Source organism: Equus przewalskii, chromosome 4 (genome assembly GCF_037783145.1).
Source record: "Equus przewalskii isolate Varuska chromosome 4, EquPr2, whole genome shotgun sequence".
Classification (NCBI taxonomy): domain Eukaryota; kingdom Metazoa; phylum Chordata; class Mammalia; order Perissodactyla; family Equidae; genus Equus; species Equus przewalskii.
Genome location: NC_091834.1, coordinates 107,727,047 through 107,739,845, shown reverse-complemented (window position 1 = coordinate 107,739,845; position 12,799 = coordinate 107,727,047). Strand labels below are relative to the sequence as shown.

General features: G+C 46.3%; 1 protein-coding gene across 8 annotated transcripts in view; it reads left to right on the top strand.

Annotated features, from left to right (window-relative positions):
- Positions 1-12,799, top strand: part of PTPRN2 (protein tyrosine phosphatase receptor type N2) — a 924,814-nt gene that overhangs the window by 228,794 nt on the left and 683,221 nt on the right. The gene's annotated exons all lie outside the window — the stretch shown is intronic.

Below are 12,799 nucleotides of genomic sequence, written 5' to 3'. Positions count from 1 at the left end.
ACAGGGACCACAGCAGTTCTGTCAGTGCTTCAGACATGAGATGCTCGCTGGAGGTCATGCGAGCAGAGTGGCTGGTGGGCGCCTCCTCTTGGCCTGACCACATCCAGTCCAGCCACTGATCAACCTCAATAGAATCAATTCGCTTTTACCTGCTGTCATTACTAAATTTTTGTCACACAGTTTTGTCACAGGAGATTCCTGATAACCATTTTCTTCACAAGCGTGCTAAGAATATATTTTTAAAAATTATCGTAATTTAAAATTGTTATATATGTAATTATTATACATGTAATTCACATTATGTATACATAATTTTTTAAATTGAGGAGGGAAGCTGTATCATCAGGCTCAGCATTATGACCTGTTCCTTTTACTAAGGTAAAGTTCCCACTCCTCGCGCCCTCAGAGCCTGGACAAGAGGACAATTTGTAAACACAGCGCCTGGCGTTGGGTGAGAGCTGTGGGTGAAGCTCTTGGGGGGTGAAATCTGCATGTCTCATGGTCAGGACCTAAATGGCCTGCCCTGGGGGAACAGGCCTGGAAGTCAGGGACCAGAGAGCCCACATTCACTCTAGGTCACGGTACTCCCACTGGGCATGTGAGTTACTCCATCAAGGAAGATAAAAAATTCTGAGGCCGGCCGGAGCCGCAGCGGTTAAGTTTGCACCCTCTGCTTCAGCGGCCCGAGGTTCGCTGGTTCAGATCCTGGGTGCACCGCTTGTCAAGCTGTGCTGTAGCAGGCATCCCACATATAAAGTAGAGGAAGATGGGAATGGATGTTAGCTCAGGGCCAGTCTTCCTTAGCAAAAAGAGGATTGGTGGCGGATATTAGCTCAGGGCTGATCTTCCTCAAAAGAAAAAAAAAAGAAAAAGGAAAAAAAAGTCTGTGGTCCAATAGGTTTGGGAAACAGTCCTTGCTCTGTTCCTCTTTCTGGATGTTCACAGGGTACATTGGCTTGTTAGGGCTCTGGAAAGTTCTGCAGTGAAGAATTATGTTAATTTATTTACTCAAAGTCATTGGGCCATGGCACCCTTTCTACCTGAGACACCATCTGTGCTAGGGCTCAGTGAGAGAAGTAGAACTGCTAGGAGACCATGTCCGTGATTCCTTATAGGGTTTGGCTGCTCACAGTTGTGGAAGCTGATTGTTGTCTCTGCATTTGGAGCTTAAAATATGCATGGCAGGCAGTGGGGAAGGGATGATGGGTGTGAGGTGGGAGATCAAAGACAAGAATGAATGGGAGCCTGTGTCTGTTCTCATGGCCTTGACCTTGGTGATGAGGTATCCTGCAGAAGCTGGCCCCTCATAAGGGAGCTGAACACACACAGGTCCCAGGAGCTGAAGAAGCTGAAGAGGGACCCAGGGGAGGTGGAGTGGTTGCTGGGAGGTGCTGCAGATCAGAGAGAGCGGACAGAGAAGCAACAATGTGTGTGAGCTACAGAATGGCTGGGGTCAAGCAACACGTAGTGCGTAATAATCAAGGCAAGTTGCATGGTAACTTGGTGGCCTGTGGTCAAGTATTCAGTCTTGACCAAGGCCTAGTAGCAGGCCGAAAGCAATTTCTTAAAAGGAGAGTAGTAATCTGCAGAGGATTTCATGTGTTTGCTCCGAAATCTTAAGAATCTGCATGGTGATTCACCTGTGGAGTCTTCCAAAAGGCCCCAAATAGCATCCCTTTCTGCCACTGGCATCCTTTAGCATGCAAGCATCTTACCAATGTCTGTGGAATAGTTGCTACTTCCTGCTCAGTAGGTCCAGTAAGCATAATATCCTCAGTGTACTGATGTCCCCTGGGAAGGAAAGGTAATTAAGGCCCTTGAGGACCAGATCATGACTTAGGGCTGGAGAGCTGATAGACTTTGATACAGCACAGTGAAGGTGTATTGCTAGCCTGGCCAGGCGAGAGCAAACTGCTTCTGATGATCTTTACTACAGGTGTAGGCAAAAACCATTCTCCAGATTAATAGCTGTGTAATAGGTACCATGGGGTGTGTCCATTTGCTCCAGCAGAGGAACCACATTTGCAACAGCAACAGCAGTTGGAGTCACCCCCTGGTTAAGGTTATGATAATACACTGTCATTCTCCAAGATGCATCGTCTTCTGCACAGGGCACCTGGGCGAGCTGAATGGGGGTGTGGTGGGAATTGTCAGCACTGCATCTTTCGAGTCCTTGATGGTGGCACTGATCTCTGCAACCCTTCTGGGAATGTGGTGTTGCTTTTGGTTTGTGACTTTGTGAGTAGAAGTTTTGGTTTATGGTGTTTGTAGGTCGAGGCAGTTCCAGTGTGTTTCCTACCATTATAGCCCTCTCTTCACAGGTCAGGGAGCCGGTGTGAGGATTCTGCCAGCTGCTGAGTGTTTGTTCCAATTATGCCTCCCGGAACTGGGGAGATAATCACAGGATGGGTTTGATCATCTGACTTCCATAAGCCACTCCTCTGACTGGTGGACCACAGTGACATTTTGGATCTTCTGGAGTTAATGTCACTTCAGGGCCAGTGTCCAGTAATCACTGAAAAGTCTGATTATTTCCTTTTCCTCAGTGCACAGTCACCCTGGGGAAAGGCCGTAGGTCCCTTTGGAGGAGGCTGGGGGGCAGATTAACAGTATGAATTTTTGGCTTGTGTAGCAGAATCCTTCCTCAAGGGGACCTGTTCCCCAGCCCCTTCACTCAAGCAGTTCTGGTCTGTGAGATAGAATTTCCAAGTGGAAATTGATTGAGGGGCTGTGACTCTGTTTTGGTGATTTAAGTGAGTTCAGTTTAGTAGATCTAGAATTTTCCTGCTTATGCAGATCCATAAGGCTCTAGTAGGCCGCCCATCTGTTCCAGTTCTAGGAACACTGTGATTGCCTCATCAATGCCAAAGGTCTCTGTGGGCCAGGCTCTTCTGATTACTGCTTTATGCTGACCATGTCCACCTTTCTTTGGCTTTTAAGTGCCACCACTGGGCCCCTGACACCTCAGGATCCCATCATCCTCACTGCACTTAGGGGTCCCAGATTGGTGGTAGCGGCTCCCACTGTAACTTCTGACCTCCAGGGGGCATCGCCTGGAGCTCTTCGAGGGTGCTGGGACAACTCTAGGAACTTATTTCTCACAGCCTTGGTAAAGGCATGTCCTCTGGACCCTCCTGAGCTTCTTAGCAGATATACGTGATACATCCACTCTAGCATCCCAATCTCCCTAAGCCTTTGGATACTTGACTCTACTATGTCAAGGAAGTTCTGCCATTCCACTTCATTTCATGCAGACTCTCTGCTTTGGGTCCCTTTTTATGTCAACTAGCAGTGGAAACTGTTAAAGACATTTCCAGCCCCCCATTCTAAAACATTGGATGGAGAATCGGTGCTTAGTGGCCCATATCAACAAATTCGACCGGGTCCAATTTCTGTTCATTTCACTTTGATCTCACATCCTTAAGACTCATTCCCACATGGGTTCCCAGGTTTCTGTTGATATAAATTGGCAAGATCATGTGATTCTTTGGTGTGCATTGCACTCCTCATGGGCCATGCTTTTGCGTCACCCTTGGGGGCCTGCTGGGACTTGAGTCCAGATATGGGTCTAGATGCAGTGAGAGCTGCTGGGGGTGGGACTTGGGGAGGGTCAACAGGGCCGTGCAAGGCAACCACCTTGTGTGGCATTACAGGTTCTTCAGGCAAAGCCAGGGTTAACCTCTTCAACAAGAGAGGAGGGGGTGCTTCTCCTGGCAAAGAAAGTTTGGTGAAATTTAAGGGTCAGTGTCCCAGCTTCATCAGGATGCCCATATTTCAGTATCCCATTCCTTTCCAAGCAATGCCATAACTATAATAAAAGACCCTCTGAAGCTGGGGATTCAGTTTGCATAGCAGTTCAATCACACAGGGGGTTAGACTTTGGGTTTAGTGCTTAGGGTAAGTTTGAGACAGAGAGAGAACACTTCATGGAGGGGGTTAAACATAGAGACAAATAATTTTTTTAATTAATAGATTTTATTTTTTAGAGCAGTTTTAGATTACAGAAAGGTTGAACAGAAAGAGAGTTTGCATATACCCTCACCACCACCACCCCCGAAAAAGTTTTTCCTATTACTAACATCTTGCGTTGGTGTGGTACATTTGTTGCAATTGATGAGTCAATATTGATGCATTATTAACTAGTGTCCATCGTTTGCATTAGGGTTAACTTTTTGTTTTGTACATTCCACAGGTTTTAACAAATGTGTAATGACATGTATCCACCGTTACAGTGTCACACAGAGTATGTTTACTACCTGCACCCCCCAGCAACTGCTCATCTTTTTACTGTCTCCATAGTCTTGCCTTCCCCAGAAGGTCATTGAGTTGGAATCACACAGTGTGTAGCCTTTTCAGATTGGCTTCTTTTGCTTAGTAATGTGCATTTAAGTTTCCTCCACATCTTTTCACAGCTTGATAGCTCATTTCTTTTTAGTGCTATGTAATATTCCATTGTCTGGATGAATTACAGTTTATTTATCTGCTCACCTGCTGAGGGACATCTTGGTTGGTTCCAAGATATTGCAGTTATGAATAAAGCTGCTGTAAACATCCATAGCAGGTTTTCATGTGGACAAAAGTTTTCAACTCCTTTGGGTAAATGCCAAGGAGTGCGATTGCTGGATTATCTTGTAAGAGTATGTTTGGTTTTAGAAACTGCCAAACTGAGCTGTTGTGAAGGTCAAATGGAATCAAATAAAATATTTTAAAATATTTTATAAATATGAGTATTTCCAAATGTTAAATATTATTTATTTTGATACTTTGTTTCCAGTTTATGACAGCTATTACACAGACCATATGCACCTTTTTTTTTTCCAGTGGAGATTATTGCAAAGTTTTGCTAAGTTGGTTAGCTCTGTGGATCAGGTCAAATGCCAGAAAAACAACTGTTTTCCAAGGGATGAGGAAATGTTCTAGTTCTTTTCTTAAAATGATGCCAATGCCAATGATGATGATAATGCACATGGACTCTCTTGACAGACGTTTAGCCCACGAAGCCCTGGGGTGGTATACAGTGCGCTGCTTCAGTCTCTCACACCCAGAGGCACTTAGCACACCCTAGCAGGATGTGGGGTCGGGCTGTGACTGGACAGACACCAGACCTCTTCACCATCGTTGTTTCTACCATTGACTTGGTAGCACTCAGATCCTGGGTTTTTGTCAGTAAGAAAGACACATAGGGAGAAAGCCTGTGGACTAACTGTGGCAGTTTTTCTCGTGGTCGCTTTTCCAGGTCCTAATTGTGTTGCAGACTCCTGCATCTCTTCCTACAAGCCCATGCCTGGGGAGGCAGGGATGGGGTGGAGTGGCTCCTTACTTCTCCAAAGATGACTTTGGAGGGGGATGGAACAAGCAGATGAGGAAGGGCCATGGGGCGAGCCGTTTAGCCTTTGTAAGCCTCAATTTCTCCCTCTGCACACCGGGTTCATACTTATGCGAGCACTGCTGCCTGTACTTCCCGTCACTGACTCCTTCTTGCCTCGTCCTCCCTGTCCTCCCCATCCTCGCCGCCCAGACGTGCCCGGCCAGCTCAGGCCACTCTCTGGGGTCCCTGGCTGGACATGCTGCACCTTCCCAGCCCTGTCTGCTTGGTGCAGGGTGGACAATGACCAGAATGGACATCTAGGGGCCTCAATTCTTGTCTTCCCTGCTACCACACCAGCCCTTCCTTTCTGTCATGATATTAGCTCAGAAAAGCGGAAAAATGTTCAAAAGTATTAGATATGGAAAAGCAAAGGTGCTTTCTAAAGCTAGGATACTGACAACTCTTCATGTAGCTGCTGAATTGCCATCTGTTAAAATACTTTCTTTATGATGTGCTGGGGGTGCTCTTGTGGGAATGGAGGAAGGCCAAGGCTGGGGGAGGTGTCTCTGGTCAGCTGCTCTAATTAGGTGCAGGCCTCTGCCTCCTGGGCTGTGCTTTCTCTACAGCCATTTTCACTAGTGTCATCTAAGGTTTAGTGCAGCCCAGGAGGAACAGAAGGGAGGGAAGCGCATCTACAGCCCTTCGCAGCCCTCACCTTAGCAAGGATTTCTCAGGGTCAGAGCTGGTGGGCTGGAGAGGGGGGTACGGACACAAACAGATCTGTGACCCATCAGCCTGGGTTCCCCGATGTGCCTACCTGCAGAGACCACCACCGGCTTGCTCTCCTGAGCTGGCTAGGCAAGCAGTTCCCTCTCCCTCTGCCCACAGAGAATAAAAGGGATACCATATGCTGTGTGCTTCTGATAATTTCCCTCCTTCACGCTACGTATCTAGATGAGGCACTGTTGTGTTACCCAAGACCTGGACTGGAGGGTTTGATGGTGGCATTCGATGGTATGGGGCAAGGGAGGGAGGACATTTGGGGCTTGGAGAGCTCTTTGCAGCTCTTCCCTGAACCCATCCCACTGCTTCCCTAAGCACACCCCAGTCCTTCCCCAGTTCTAAGTTAATTCCCTCCAGCCAGTCCTTGAGCAGATTGCATTTCTTCTCTTGGAAGCCATGTGGGCACCTCTGATGGAAGTTGGAGATGTCCGGCTGGTGGGATTCCTGGCTTTGAGATCCCTCGTCAGTTTCTGCTGCTGGTGGCTATTGCTGCTTAGTCACAAGAGGGCGTGTCAGAGTGATTGGACAAACTCAGGATGCAGCCATCCATTACCTTGTACCTATGATGGCAAATTGTGTTTCCTCCTCTCTGTTAGCAGCAATAGAAGACATGTCCCAATAAGACTGGAGGTGTGAGTGCGAAAAGGGATTTTATAGGCTAGTTTGAAAAGAAATGTCATGGGGACAATTGTGCTGTCCTGAACCATACTGCTCTGATGCTTTCCAGAAATGATGTTCATATTTCTCCCTCAGGCTCTCCCTGAGGGCTAATGCTGGCTGGCTCTCTGCTCTCCCCACCTCCCAGGCAACTGGTGGTTGAAACCTCTTCTCTGCTTCTTCTCTCCTTTGGTCGGCGCACTGGGGATTCGCAGCCCATTTGGCTTAGGGGGTAGACACCCCTACGTACTTTCCATCGTCTGTGTGAGGATCAGATTCTAGGGGTCAGGTTTGCGAATCCTGCACAGTTTAATGATGGCTTTTTGGGAAAATCGTTTGGGAGAATGTAAAGCACGGGAATGAGACCAAGGTGCTCTTTATAGAGGGAATTGGAGCACTGTTTCAGAGCAGGACCAGGGAGGGAACTGTGAGCCAAGCCCTTGGCTCAGATCCACAGAACAGACTTGGAAAGGACCCCTGCTTTACCCCGTCCCCCCAGTCCTTATTTCTTCTTTCAGGGGACCTGAGAGGGATAGAGAAACAGAGGCAAAGTGCTTTCAGGTGGCAGAATGATCCCAGTGTTTAACCTTGAAATTGCCCCATGATGAGCTCCCTTCTGGGTCTGACCTTTCCTCCAGGCGTTCCTGACTTCATCTTGGCCCCACTCATCCTGAAACCTCTGGCCAGGGACTCACGTGATGGTGTGAAACTCTGGATGCGGACAAGGGCACCCTTCCCGAGAGAGGCAGAGGCAGCACATTCTCTTTCTGACCTCACCCAGTGCCTGCCTCCTCGGGATGCCCTCCATAGACGTCTGATCTTTCTGACTTGCCACGAGCCTTGAGATGGACTTTCCCTTCTTCTGCATTTCTGGTGCTTGAAGACAAGGGGCATCTTCTTGGAGCCAGGAAGCCACAGCAGTCAAACAGTGGACAAGAGCCCCACCCAGCTGAGTACCAGGCCTGTTTCGTGCTGTGGCTGGGCATCATCTCATGTGCATCCCAGACAATAGGACACAAATGCCATGACCTGGACAGCCAGAGCCTCCTAGTTCAGCTCTGCCCTCCGGGACTGCTGTCCAGGTGCCCATCAGCCCTTGACCAGTTACCTCTGTCTCCTGGGCTATTGATTTCCCCAGACTGGGAAAGTCATCCTGGAGACCTGTGAAAATGCAGATTTGTGGGCCCGTCCCAATGGTTCTGACAAAGAGTGTGGAGTGGGACCTAGGACTCTGCATTTTCAATAAGCACCAGAGATAATCCTGAGGCAGGAGGTCCTTTTGGTCAGCTTGGTCCTTTGAGGTGTTCCAGCCTTCCTCCTGTAACCACATCCGAGGTGCATGCCAGCTTGTGCCCATCTGCAGGAAAGAGTCCACATAAACCGAAGTGGTGTGAATTTAAATTTGGGTAATTCTGGTATGATTTAGATTCTGACTGCCCTGCCAAAGTTCATCCTATAACAGTCCTTATTATGAGTACTCCAGTATGACTGCCACTCAGAACCTGGGCTATCACTGCCTGCATCCCCACTAACACACATACACACATGCATATGTGCGCACAAATGAATACACCCGCACACATGCACTCACACATGCACACACATACAAACACACACTTGCCTGCACAGTGTGCATACACACATGTGCATACAAATGCACACATTAGCACCAACATATGCACACATCCATGCATACACATACCCACATGCACATACCACACATGTGAGGGCACACAGGCACAAACATGCACATGGCATATGTGCACAGACACACTAATGAACATGCACACACATGTACACCAATGTGCACACACACCACATGCACACATGCTCACCTACATGTGCACACGTGTACAAACACATGTGTGTGCCCACACCACTTTTGGGTCCCTTATCTAACGCTGTATTTTCCAACAGTGCCATGTAATCTGGAACTTTTTCTCTGATTTCTTCGATCAGTGTTACTTACTCTCTGCCTCATTTTTTTCTCTGGATCTGTTAGGTTTTTCGCCCTGGTCATGAAAGACTCAATAGTGGAATACACCCAAGAGGTGTTGTCTTTCCCTAAGGAAGGAAACTCTAATCAGCTGGTTTCCTGAACTTGGTTAGCCTGATATGGTGTGGTTTTTGGGAAGGAGACTTTTCAGAATCCTTGAAATCGTTCTACCCTGGTAACTGCCTTTGAAGCAGAGTTGGGTATATGTTTCTGTTTGTTGGCTTCATCAAGGCCACTTTTTGGAGATGCAGTTGCTGGGCTCAATGACAGATGGCTGCTTGTGCTGCCATTGGAGCGTCTTCCTCATGAAGAAGGAAGGGAAAATGGGATTTAATTGTGCAACTTTCTTCTTCAACATAAATATATACATCAAGGAACAAAATTGTGTTCAATTTTATTTACCATTCTTGTCTCCTACAGGCAGCATTATTTCATGGATGGACACATTGTTCTCTCATGTATTAAATTTTTAAAAAATACATTTCACTTCTTTTGACAAGCCATTAAAATTCAGCATTTAAATGTCACTCTTTGGCACATAATTTGCTGTCATGAAAACAACTATGGATTTATTTCTTGGCAAGAATCTCCTGACATATTGAGCTGTATGTCAAAAGCAAAATTAAAAGAAAAAACTAACACAGTGTTGCAATTCCTTGAAACAGAATGAAAAGAAATCTCCTAATGATATGGAACAGCACACAGAAAACCAATGTCAGCTGCAGTGTTTGCCAGACATGACGGCCGTCTGCAGTGGGGTTCGCTCCTGTGCTGTGTCACGTGCGCGTTCTGCACCGTGGTGCTTTGTGCCGCAGGCCAGTCAGGCCGAGCTTTGCCTTTCTACTGGATTTTCCTCCTTGGTTATTCTCTCTGCTTGCAGTCGACCTGCACTTGCTCACCTGTCTTCTCTTGTTGGATCACCCACCCTGTGCCTTTGGAAATTGGAGTCATTCCTTCTTGCTGAGGTCTAGCTGAGGTCCACACCCCCAAGCTCCAGGTGGACTCAGCTGTGCGGTAGGGAGAGGGAGATGTGTACATGGCAGAATGTACCAGTTGCAAAGTTGATACTTGGCCTTCACGGGATTTATGTTATATTCAGTTGGACATTCACATGCAAAGGTAGGAACATGGCAGAGGGACCACTAAGGGTGAAAGATGATTGTTGGGAAATAGAAAGGTCATGAAGGGGTTGATGGGAGACAGCGGCAGCTAGACGACAGGTCCATTATTCTCATCACCTAGCCCTACCTAACCTGCGCCTGGGATGCTTCTAATGTCTCTACATCCAAGGGTGTTTCTGTGAAATGAACTTTTATTAAACACACCCAATTTCCTAAATAAACAACATGAGCTTCAAAGCTTAAACAGGCCTGCATCACTGGCAGGCAGCAGGATGTGCAGATGAGGTTGTATATGGTAATGGGAGCTGCAGGGCTGGCATCATATCCAGCTGACCTCCTCTCCTGATTAACGCAGCCATCGGCAGCTTAGCTGTGCTGAGCCTCAGTGGCCGCTGGGGGATATTATTTCCGAACTTGGAGAGTTGCTGTGAGGATTTTAAGGATGGAGGGCTCAGCCTAGTCCCCGGCATACAGCAGCATTAATTTGGTGGTAGTAAGGAGCTCTTGCTAGATTCCAATAAGCAAGAATGATTGCAGATTCCTGGAGAGGAGTGAGTGAAGCAAGTCCATGCAAAGCCTTGTAGCTGGTGAAGTGTCCTCCCTCCAGTGATCAGCTGGTACTCTTTCCATGGGAGGGCCTGGGGTCACCGAAATGCTAATGCCTCATACAGTTCATCTCCAGCACAGCCCTCCCTACCCAGCTCCAGACTCACATGTCCAACTAGACATTAACATGCCCCCAAAAGGAACAGTTTCACTTCACTCGTATCCCTTTTCCAAACCTGTGCCTTCCTTGGTCTTTGCCTGTTTTGGTAAAGGTCATCACCATCCACCAATTCTCCAAAAATGGGCTCCACCAATTCTCCAGAAATGGGCTCCTGCCTACTCTCCACCTCATCCACACTTGCCTCTCTTCATTCATAGTGCTCCAGCTGCCCCTGCCTTCCTTCCCTCCTCGTCCCCTCTCTGTTTGCCTGGAGTCCTTTCCCTCTGCTTCTTCCCATAGCTGGCTCTTATGCTGGAGCTTTCAGTTCAGGGGTGACTCATCACAGTTAAGGGAATGGTCACTCTGTCACATCATCGTGTCTGTTTCTGTTGTAACACTCATTACTTTCAGGGGTCTAGTGTGTTGCCAGTGCCTCTGCTGTCACGAGCTCTGAAGACCTAGCTATTCTTCTCATTGCCAAGCTTCCAGTACCTCGCGCCTGGTGCAGAGCAGGTGTCTTGTTTGTATGGGTTAGATGAATGCGTCAATGACCCAGTGATGGACTTGCCTCATGTGGAAGGCACTGCCACACAATGACAAGGCACTCCCTGAGTGTGAGCAAGGACAGCTGGATTTTACTCTCCTCTCCAACATAAGTTAACTCTATGATTGTATCACTAAGGCCTCTTTCCTTATGAGATACGTTTTTTCCCCTAAGGGAGATTCACCCTGAGCTAACATCTGTGCCCATCTTTCTCTATTTTGTATGTGGGTCACTGCCACAGGATGGCTGCTGCTGAGTGGTGTAGGTCCATGTCTGGGAACCGAACCCAGGCCACCAAAGTGGAACGTGCTGAACTTAACAACTAGGCCATGGGGCTACCCCCCTTATAAGATACTTTTTAATCTTTTTATTGTTAAATGAAAACAGATATAGAAAATTGTACAAAACTTGTATATGTGGTGTGCACACATACTCATATATTTATATGTATCCTCATGGATTCATACAATTTCTAATTCAAATCAGGACTACAAAGTTTACTTAACCTTTTTAATATTAATTTAAATTTCTGTTCTTCCACAGTGGGAATGGTGGTTTCCCACGTGACAGAGAGTGATAGAACTACAATATGCAGAATTATTCATTTATTTTATACTGCCGCACACATTGGCAGAAAACAATCCTGAGACTACCTCCCCCAACTGCTACTACTGAGAACAATTACAAGCTGCCTTTGCTCATGCTGTCCCCATCTGTGCACTTGTTAGCCCCCTTTAGTGTTAGGTTTGTGTATATCTGCAGCAGCAGTTCCCACGGTCAGGGTATGCAGCACTCTCCCCATCACCCTCACTCTATCCTAATTCCCCAAGTATCTGTGTAATTCCTGCTCGTTATCAGTCCTTGTGTCCACATTTCCTCCATCACTTTGGCTGTCTGAAGTTTGTTCTCAAATAGAGTCCTTAGGCAAAGCTCATGCGAGAAAAATGCCCTGATTTCTTGTGTTTTTTTGTTTTTTAAGTTTGTGCCTTTAATATGTGAAGGTCATTTTTTTAAGTATAAAGTCCTTGCTCACATATCTTTTCTTAACTATCTTAAACTATCTTAACTATCGCTTAACTATCTTAAACATGTTACTGTATTTTGTTTTGGCAAAAACAACAACTAAAACAACAAAAAATCACTGCTCTTGAAAAGTAGGATGATCTAATCTTATTTCCTTTTTAAGTCATGTGCTCTCCTTTTAATTTTATTGAGATAAAATTTACATACCCATTTTAAGTGTACAATTGAATGGTTTTTAGTATATTTACAGAGTTGTACAAGCATCACCACCATCTAATATTAGAATATTTCTATCACCTCGAGAAGAAAACTCATGTCTATTTGTAGTCATTGCTCCCCAACTCAACCCTAAGCAAGCACTAGTCTACTTTCTGTCTTTGTAGATTTGCTTTTTCTAGACATTTTGTATAAGTGAAATAATTCAATGTGTGGTCTTTTGTGTTTACTGGCTTTTATCACTTTACATCATGTTTGTGAGTTCATGCTTGTTGTAGCATGTATCAGTACTTCATTCTTGTTTAATGCTAAGTAGTAGTTCATTGCATGGATATACCACATTCTACTTATCCATTCACCACACTCACCAACTGATGGATATTTGAGTTGTTTCCATTTTTTAGCTATTATGAATGATGCTATGAAAATACATGTGTAAGTCTTT